Below are 10964 nucleotides of genomic sequence, written 5' to 3' on the forward strand. Positions count from 1 at the left end.
CTAAATAATAAGTCACAAGTCAACAGTTGGCACAGTGATCCTTAGTAATTCAGCATTTGAGCAGTTTAGATGTCTTGATCTAAGCAACACATTCTCCAAGCCCTGGAGTCTCCAGTCTTCACTGACCAGGGATTAAGAGACTTGTGTACATTAAAACCCCCACTCCACCCCCTCACACCAATTTAAATATTGGTCAAGCCCTTTTAAAAAACAGACGGCAAAATAAACTTCACTGGACATTTTTGCTCGAAGAAGACACACTTTTTCTTAATGTAGTGATAGTTGTTGACTAAATGATGACAATGGGAATGATTCCAAAGAGAAAAAGGTCAAAAGAGTTTGTACCTGTTTTTCTCAAAATATGATCCCTCAAATGCTGGGTTTGTTTGATTTTGTAGCTGTAAGTTATGGTCAAGTGCTAAACCCCAGGGTGTTATTTGTAGAAGCTAGGGAAGTAATGGAACCACCTAAACGCTGAAACCTAAGTGGTGTTTGAATTAAAAAAACATAAGTTCAAAACCACAAATCATTATTTCCCTTATAACTGTGTTTAGTTATGATGGAAAAGGACAAAATTTGCATGTACAGCAATTTCCATATTAAGTGTATGTATACATATTGAGTATGTGCAGTTTTCTATCTTTTCCCTATATGAGGTTGTTCTGATTATTTTTATTAAAATATAATTTTATGCCTATAATCTAATAAAATAAACAGGCTTTTATTTTGTATGTTTTCTTTTCATTTAATTTTTCTAGCAATTTATTTTTATTGTCTTTTGCAAAAGAATTAGTCTGTGATGGAGTGGAAATTACAAAAAAAAAAAAGCTAACCACAGTAATTTGAGAAACACTGATCCAGCTCACTCAAGCATGGTATATATATATTAGGTTTAACCAGATGAAACTGCCAATAATCTACCATTTTGACTTTCAAATGGCAGATGTAATATATGGATGTTTATTTTACGATTAGTCTTTAAAGACCAATTTCAAATAGTGGATATAACAAAGCCTCTGTTCTGACATGTATACACTTTGATCCTAGATAAGCCCCTACACTCTTTTTTTTTTTTTAAGTACAATGTCCATTTTATTTTTCTCCAGAGAATAGTCTGTCTTCAGTCTTTAAGAACTCAGCTCCTTACATGGGCTTTGGTGGGGGACGTGGGGCAGCACCCGCAGGTCTAAATCGGGGTGGGGGTGTTCGGTCCTTGCGGGCTTCACGAGATCGATTCCTGACTACTTTGCTGTGAATTACACAACTCACACAGTAATGTAGCTTCACACACAGCTTGGGAAGCACATAGGCATCGAAGACGCTCGCTTCAGAAATGTCCCTGACTGCTGCGGCCTCCACTATGTTTCAAATGACGAATTTCTTAATGGCGTTGTCCTTGGGCACGCATCGGGCACAGTTAGTGCAGCGAATAGGCTGCACGTGGCCGCGGCCCTTTTTGGCACGACCATTGTTCCTTCTTTTCTTTGTCATCTTGGAGGCACGGACTGGCAAGAGCGATAAGCCCCTACACTCTTATTCTGGGCCTATTTACTCTTGTGTTACATACAACCATCTAAGGCTTGGTTTGGTTTCTCCAGGATTCAACAAAATTGGAAATGGGAACAAGAGTTGCTACAGGTAAACTCACTGGCAACAGCATGAAATATCAAGTGGAGGAGACAGAAAAACTACAAAAAGTTGAAAATAGCTATCTGTGGCTATTTAATGATGGGGCAAATACCTTGCTATTTCTCAATAGACCCTAGAAACATCACTGTACCCACTTATATTTAAAGTCCTGAGTAATCAATAAAACAACAATTTGTACTGGTTACATTGATGGGGGAGTATATAACACATTTCTGATTCAAAATGCCGAATACACAGTTTTCAAGTTTAAAGAAGTAAATCCTCAGTTCTCCAAAGAATTCATCCATCTGGACAATTTTAGTCCCAAGTGAATCATTTCTACATGACAGCAGAACACAAAATTGATAGGATTCAGATATTATCATTAGACAGACTAAGCATTAAGACACACACACACACACATGCACACACATATACTTTCCCACAAAAATCCTTGGGTATAACACTAATCACAATCAGCAGTTTTCCTTCTATTCAAATTCAGCTTCCAGGAAGATCAAAGCTGTTAAACTAACAAGGCTCTGAATAATTGCCTTGCTAGGACCTAGTTAAACCCGATTGAGACAGTCAGACCTTAGCTGTCATGTGTCCATCCATTTGTATCCCCCTTAATATGTCCTTGATATGAGAAGACATGATGGTATAGTTTGATATAATTTAAAAGAATATTACAATGTGTTGGGGATATCAATTACACCCAAGCCCCCTGTAACCGTCCATACAATATCTTCCTTGGATGGCCAATTGAGAGCAGCTCCTCTACCCATGTCCCAGCTAGGTGTACAGATGCTATTGGCCTGGAGCCAGGCCATTCTGGATGCCACATAAGGAAGAATGGGATAGGTCAGGGGACAACATTGGAGGGGTAGATTGCAGTTAGGTAACTGCTGTAAACTCAGGAAAGAGACCATAGTTGACTCAAATAACACAGGTTTGAACTGCAAAGTTCTGCTTACATGTGGATTTTTTCAACAAATGTATTAGAAAAGATTTTGGAGATTTACAATAATTTGAAAAAAACTCACAAACCCGCAGTTGAGAAATATTTTAAAAATTAAGAAAAAGGTATGTCTTGAAGGCATAGAACATGTAGTTATCAGTCTATTTTACCATTTACTACCATAAAATATACACGAATCTACCATAAAAGGTTAAAATTAATCAAAACACATGCAAACACTTATTCACAGTCAAGACAAATGTAACCAAATATAAAGATGAAGTATTAAATCATAACTACATAAAATTAAGTGTAGTAATACTATACTATTGTAATAATTTTGTAGCCACCTCCTGCTGCTACTGCAGTGAGCTCAAGTGTCACAAGTATATGCTTAACACCATGTAACACTAATTATCTCTGAGTGAACATTTCATCTTTCCAGTAAATTGTGTGTCACAGTAAAAAGTGACCTCTTCTGGTTCATCATGCTTAAGTGTAACACCATTAACCTTAATAACACCAGGGGACCCATACAAAGTGCCACTAGTAAGTAATGCTGGAAATGCTCCCAAAAAGCAGAAAAAAAGTCATAACATTACAAGAAAAAGTTGAATTGCTTGATACGCACCATAGATTGAGATCTGCAACTCCAGTTGTCTGCCAATTCAAGATAACTAAATCCAGTGTAAGGACCATTGTAAAACAAGAAAAGGAAATTCGTGAAGCTGTCAATGCAGCTATGCCACTAGGTGCAAAAATTTTGCACTTTTTCCAAAACACCTTTCTGTCTCGTATTGAAAATGCATCTTTTACCAGACATAGTGGCTCACACCTGTAATCCCAGCACTTTAAAAGGAGGCCAAGGCAGGCAAGACCATCCTGGCCAATATGGTGAAACCCCGTCTCTACTAAAAATACAAAAAATTAGCTGGGTGTGGTGGTGTGCACCTGTAGTCCCAGCTACTCAGGAGGCTGAGGCAGAAGAATTGCTTGAACCTGGGAGGCGGCAGTTGCAGTGAGCCTAGATGGCACCACTGCACTCCAGCCCGGCAACAGAGTGAGACTCTGTCTTTAAAATAAAGAAAATGGATAATTGCCCTCTCCCCTCTCCCCTCTCCCCTCTTTCCATGGTCTCCCTCTGATGCCAAGCCGAAGCTGGACTGTACTGCTGCCATCTCGGCTCACTGCAACCTCCCTGCCTGATTCTCCTGCCTCAGCCTGCCGAGTGCGCGCCGCCACGCCTGACTGGTTTTCGTATTTTTTGGGTGGAGACGGGGTTTCGCTGTGTTGGCCGGGCTGGTCTCCAGCTCCTAACCGCGAGTGATCCGCCAGCCTCGGCCTCCCGAGGTGCCGGGATTGCAGACGGAGTCTCCTTCACTCAGTGCTCAATGGTGCCCAGGCTGGAGTGCAGTGGCGTGATCTCGGCTCGCTACAACATCCACCTCCCAGCAGCCTGCCTTGGCCTCCCAAAGTGCCGAGATTGCAGCCTCTGCCGGCCGCCACCCCGTCTGGGAAGTGAGGAGCGTCTCTGCCTGGCCGCCCATCGTCTGGGATGTGAGGAGCCCCTCTGCCTGGCTGCCCAGTCTGGAAAGTGAGGAGCGTCTCTGCCCGGCCACCATCCCATCTAGGAAGTGAGGAGCGCCTCTTCCCAGCCGCCATCCCATCTAGGAAGTGAGGAGCGTCTCTGCCCGGCCACCCATCGTCTGAGATGTGGGGAGCACCTCTGCCCTGTCGCCCCGTCCGGGATGTGAGGAGCATCTCTGCCCGGCCGCCCTGTCTGAGAAGTGAGGAGACCCTCTGCCTGGCAACTGCCCTGTCTGAGAAGTGAGGAGCCCCTCCGCCCGGCAGCCACCCCGTCTGGGAAGTGAGGAGTGTCTCCGCCCGGCAGCCACCCCGTCAGGGAGGGAGGTGGGGGGGTCAGCCCCCCCGCCCGGCCAGCCGCCCCGTCTGGGAGGTGAGGGGCGCCTCTGCCCGGCCGCCCCTACTGGGAAGTGAGGAGCCCCTCTGCCCAGCCACCACCCCGTCTGGGAGGTGTACCCAACAGCTCATTGAGAACGGGCCATGATGACAATGGCAGTTTTGTGGAATAGAAAGGGGGGAAAGGTGGGGAAAAGATTGAGAAATCGGATGGTTGCCGTGTCTGTGTAGAAAGAGGTAGACATGGGAGACTTTTCATTTTGTTCTGTACTAAGAAAAATTCTTCTGCCTTGGGATCCTGTTGATCTGTGACCTTACCCCCAACCCTCTGCTCTCTGAAACATGTGCTGTGTCCACTCAGGGTTAAATGGATTAAGGGCGGTGCAAGATGTGCTTTGTTAAACAGACGCTTGAAGGCAGCATGCTCGTTAAGAGTCATCACCACTCCCTAATCTCAAGTACCTAGGGACACAAACACTGCGGAAGGCCGCAGGGTCCTCTGCCTAGGAAAACCAGAGACCTTTGTTCACTTGTTTATCTGCTGACCTTCCCTCCACTATTGTCCTGTGACCCTGCCAAATCCCCCTCTGCGAGAAACACCCAAGAATGATCAATAAAAAAATAAATAAATAAATAAATAAATAATAAAATAAAATAAAGAAAATGCAGCTTTTATGCGGGGCAGGATTGCTATAAGAAAGGCACATCTATGGGCTCGAATATAATTAGAGAAAAAGTAAAGTCATTAAATAACAACTTAAAGGGAAAATGAAGGATATAAAACTGGAGAATTTAATGTCAGCAAAGGATGGTTTTATAATTTTAGAAAGAGGTTTTGCTTTAAAAATGTCAAGATAACAGGAGAAGCAACTTCTGCTGACCAAGAGGTGAGAGTTCCCTTATGCCATTAAGAAAATCATGGAGGAGGAAGGTTATCTGCCTGAACAGATTTTTAATGTAGATGAAAGTGCCCTGTTCTGGAAAAAAAAAAAAAAAAGAAATGCCACAAAGGATATTTATTAGTAAAGAAAAGAAGTGAGCTCCAGGATTTAAGGCAGAAAGAGAGAGGGTAACTCTACCGTTTTGTGCAAATGCAGTCAGGTTTATGACCAGGATTGCTCTTAACTAAAAAGCTGCTAACCCCTGAGATTTGATGAGAAAATATAAATACCAATTATAAGTATTTTGGTTATACAACAAAAAGGCCTGAACAACAAGAACGCTTTTTCTGGATTTGTTCTATTGATGCTTTGTCTCTGAAGTCAGGAAGTACCTTGCCAATAAGGGGTTGCCTTTTAAAGTTCTTTTGATATTGGACAATGCCCCTGGCCACCCAGAACCCCAGGAGTTCAACATTAAAGGCCTTGAGATGGTCTACTTGCCCCCAAACACAAGTTCTCTAATTCAGCCACTAGATCAGGGGGTCATAAAGACCTTGAAGCTCATTACATAGTGCACCCTCTAGAAAGAATTGTCAACATTATGAAAGCGAACCTGATAGAACATTATGAAAGCCTGGAAGGACTACACCATTGAAGATGCCATCATTGTTATAGAAAAAGTCATGAAAGCCATCAAGCCCAAAACAATACACTCCTGCTGGAGAAAACCGTCCAGAGGTTGTACATGACGTCACAGGATTAACAACAGAGCCAATCAAGGAAATCATGAAAGAAACTGGATATGGCAAAAACAGTGGGGTGGAGGGGGTGGGTGATGAAGAGCTTCAAGATAGCAATCATGGAAATATTTAAGAGCAAATAGACACCACACTAGAGGAATTAACAGAAGATGGTTTGATGGAGACGAGTGCTTCTGAACCAGTGCCAGAGGATGAGGAAGACGTAGAAGCAGTGCCAGGAAACAAATTGACATTAGACAATCTGGCAGAAGGGTTCTGATTATTCAAGACTGCTTTGGACTACTTTTAAGACATGGACTCTGCTATGTTACAGGCACTAAAACAGAAGCAAACAGTGGAAGAAGGATCGGTACCATATAGAAACATTTTAAAATAAATGTAAAAGCACAAAAGTCAAACAGAAATTATGATGTATTTCCATAAAGTCACCCCGAGGGTGCCTGCCTCTCCTGCTCCCTCTACCTCTTCCGCCTCTGCCACCCCCAAGACAGCAAGACCAACCCCTCCATTTCCTCCTCAGCCTACTCAGCATGAAGACAATGAGGATGAAGGCCTTTAGGTGATCCACTTCCACTTAATAAATAGTAAGTATATCTTCTCTTCCTTATGATTTTCTTAATAATATTAATCTCTTCTCTAGCTTACTTTATTGTAAGAATACAGTATATAATATATGTATAACATACAAAAGATGTGTTAATCTACTGTTTATGTTATTAGTAAGGCTTCTGATTAATAGTAGACTATAAGTAGTTAAGTTTGGGGGAAGTAAAAAGTTTTATGAGGGTTTTTAGACTGTGTGGGGTGATGGCACTCCTAGCCCTCACTTTGTTGAAGGGTCAACTCCATACTGTAATAGTCTAAACTAAGGAAGGGAATAAGAGTGTTCTCAGGAGATAAAACCACAGAGCTTGAGGATTGAATGAAAGAGAAAAGGAGCTAAGGATGACTCCCAAGTTTCTGGCTTAAGCACATGGAAAGATGGTGGAGGCATTCACTGACATTTTGAGAAAATAGATTTAGGGAGAAAATAAGTTTCATTTTTGACATGCTGTTTCTTCTTTTTTTTTTTTTTTTTTTTTTTGAGACAGAGTCTCGCTCTATTGTCCAGGCTGGAGTGCAGTGGCTCAATCATGGCTCACTGCAAGCTCCGCCTCCCGGGTTCACACCATTCTCCTGCCTCAGCCTCCCGAGTAGCTGAGACTACAGGCACCCGCCACCACACCTGGCTACTTTTTTGTATTTTTAGTAGAGATGGGGTTTCACTGTGTTAGCCAGGATGGTCTCGATCTCCTGACCTTATGATCTGCCTGCCTTGGCCTCCCAAAGTGCTGGGATTACAGGCGTGAGCCACTGCACCCGGCCCTCTTTCTTAAGATAATTTGTGAGATACCAAAATTAAGATATCCAGAATGGATATTGTTTTCTTACTCAGAAAAGATGTAAAAGTTTGAGGAGTATTTAGAATTTCAGTGTTTCACACCTCATTCCTAAGTTATTTTTATATGGTGAAAAGAGCTGATATATACATAGCCTATATTTTGGTACCAAATCTGCTACAAACTAGCTGTATGACTAGAGAGATCACTGAACCTTTCTCAGCTTCTGTTTCCATAAGGAGATAGAAAAACTTGCCCTCCCTTATTCACAGGGTAGGTAATTCAAGTATGAGCATTTTGAAAATGAAAGAGGGAAACCAATGTCTGGAGTTACTATTGTCTCTTTTAAATTAAAAGAAAAAAAACTAAGCTATTTATTTTCTTTGCTTTCATGAGGATATCATTCCTAAAACAGAAGGAGGCAAGATTAGAAGAGTTTTGCACTTTTAAAACAGAGTTTTACACACACCAAAAGTTTTAAAGGAGCAATTTTACTGCAACTATTTTTAAAGAGCTCAGTATCAATTTTAAGAAATTCAGCAACTGACAGGTTTTTAATGAAAAGAATAAACCCTTCTGAGTTCTCATTTTCTGAAAGCTTTTCACGTTTTAAGAATTAAACCACTCAGCACAGGTTTTTCTGTTACCATTTTGAAGAGGTTGGAAATATTAAACATAAAAGCTGTCACTGTTAAAGAAAATACTTTGTAACACAAAAAGAGATGAGAGCATAAATGTTATGTGCATATGCTTTTAAATCAGAAGTTCTGAGTTCTAATTCTGTCTCCATCAGTTAATAGCTATCTGAATGTAAACATTAAAATTAAACATTATTTAAATATTCTGACCCCCCCCCCAGGTTTTTCTAATCTGTGAAATATAAATAATAATCGTATTATCCTCAGGGAGTGGTTAGAAGGATTCAATGAGACAGTATATTCAAAGCACTTAGCACTGTGCAAAAGAGTGTGAGAGTAATTAAATGGTCAAGAAATACATGTAAAGCTGATTGGCCTCCATAGTAATCAAATTAACAGAGTTTTTATTTTGTTGCTAATAACATTCAGTGATGGCAAGGTCAGAGAGAGAGGCATTCTATTCATAAGAGTAAATGGATAAAACTTTTCAGGAAAAAAATTTTGAAATATGCTGGTGAAAGCCTTAAAAATGTTTACACCAGATGCAGTGGCTTGTACCTATAATCTCAGCTACTCAGGTGGCTGAGGCAGGAGGATTGCTTGAGCCCAGGAGATTTAGGTTATATGCACTCCTGTCTGGGTGACAGAGCCAGATCTTGTCTCTTAAAAAAAAAAAAGTTACATTCTTTGAGTCATTCCATTTTTAAGAATCACTTGTTAGAAAATAATCAGATATAGGCCAGGTGTGGTGACTCACTCCTGTAATCCCAGCACTTTGGGAGGCCAAGGCAGTCGGATCACTTGAGGTCAGGAGTTCAAGACCAGCCTGAGGAACATGGCAAAACCCATCTGTACTAAAAATATAAAAATTAGCCGGGTGTGGTGATGTGCATTTGTAATCCCTGTTATTCAGGAGGCTGAGGCACAAGAATCACTTGAATCCAGGAGGCGGAGGTTGCAGTGGGCTGAGATTGCACCACCACACTCCAGCCTGGGTGACAGAGCAAGACTCTGTATCAAAAAAAAAAAAGAAAGAAAGAAAGAAAGAAAAGAATCAGATATAAAGATGCAGAATTACATGTAAAAATCAGAAACTACCTAAATGTTTAAGTCCAGAAAAATGGCTTAATAAATTATGGTACATCACCTTCTGAAGTGATGCACTGAGATTCAGAGAAGGGCACGTCATCCCTGTGGTATCCTTACCAAAAATGCATAACCTGAATTTAATCATGAGAAAATGTCAAGCAAACTCAAACTGAAGAACATTCTACAGAATAAATTGAGGTAATAAAAGACAAATAAAAATGAAGGAACTATCCCCAAATGGAGAAAACTAAGGAGACACTACAACTGAATGCATGACATGGTCCTCGATATTAGTGGAACAATTCATGAAATGTGGGTGAGGTCTGAAGATTAACATATTGTATCATAGTTAATTTTCTGGTTTTGATCATTGTACATGATTATGCAAGATGTTAACATTTGCAAAAGCTGGCTGAAAAGTATACTAAAAATCTTTGTGCTGTTTTTGCAACTTTGGGTAAGACAAATTATTTCAAGATGAAAATTTCTAAAATTAAAAAATTAAATAATGGCACATTCACACAGTGATTATGCAGCCATTTAAAAGGTTTGTAATTATTCTTAATGACACTGGAAAATGCTCACTACATAGCATTATTGGGAGAAAAAAACAAAAGCCAGTTCACACAACTGAAAACTAAAGCCCAGAATGAATCCACTAAAATCTTGAGAGGACATTTCTAAGTAGAAGATTACAGATGCTATGTTCTTAATTAATTTTTTAATTTCATATTTCCCAATTTTTTCTACCATGAGCATTCACCACTTTTAAAATTGGGGGGAGGATGTTATTTTTAAACACACATCATGATTTTGCATCAAAAAAATTCATTTAGACATATTTCTTCTCCTTAGTTTTAATGAAGAACATTTTTTCAATGCTTTGAGTTTTCAAAACTATGATTTTGATAAGCCAACAATGAGCCTTAGCTTAAGTGAGTTTCTTAATTTGGCATCAGTAACCAAAAATACTTAATGGTTTCCCTAACTACTTGGAAATGAATTCTTGGCACTATGTCTTCTTAAGTTCCGTGGATCTCATGTTGAAACAGTTGCTTCATTTCCACTAAATAATTGGAACTATTCCCTGGGTCATCAGAGAAGCTCAAACCTATGCGCATCTGAATCCCAGTCAACAACAGAAGGAAGAGGAACCTAATAATTTCTCCTCAGCCTGTCACAAATCAAGAGAAGAATTTCTTCAGCATTTGTGCTGAAGACCGGGAAATTAAAAAGAAAGCAGATTTTGCTGGGAGGCAAGTCAAGGTGGCCACCAGGAATCTTAGACCCCTCGGCTTCAGATGACCATCTTCTGAGTAATCAGGATGTTTAGCAAGGCATACTTGAGGGGGCGTAAAGCATGGCTCCTATCTCAAAATACCTCCTCTGTGAGGTAATGTACGTGACAGTGCTGTGCACTTGTGTCTGTTCCTTCCATCCAGGCACTGGGCAAAAAAGCTGTATTTGCTTGGTTCTGGAAGAATTTTTAATTCCAAAATTTATTGCCCCCACCCCCACCATCAAAGTGCAATGTGTCATCTACCAACATTTCACTAAGCAAGTAATTCTAGAACAGAACTGGTTGCAGGCCCACCAGAGGACAAACAATGTGGGGAGCTGGATTCAGAAAGCACTACAGATGGGCACCTTGAAAAGAGAGGTGCAGGACTCCTGCAGCAAGTTCTGCCAAGCCATGGTCCTCTCTG

The 10964-nt window shown here is 40.8% G+C and overlaps 1 pseudogene; it reads right to left on the reverse strand.

The window, feature by feature from the left end:
- Positions 1 to 1012: 1012 nt before the first annotated feature.
- LOC100967481 (small ribosomal subunit protein eS26-like) lies at positions 1013 to 1524 on the reverse strand (annotated as a pseudogene).
- Between the last annotated feature and the right edge of the window lie 9440 nt (positions 1525 to 10964).

This window comes from Pan paniscus, chromosome 6 (assembly GCF_029289425.2).
Source record: "Pan paniscus chromosome 6, NHGRI_mPanPan1-v2.0_pri, whole genome shotgun sequence".
Classification (NCBI taxonomy): Eukaryota; Metazoa; Chordata; class Mammalia; order Primates; family Hominidae; genus Pan; species Pan paniscus.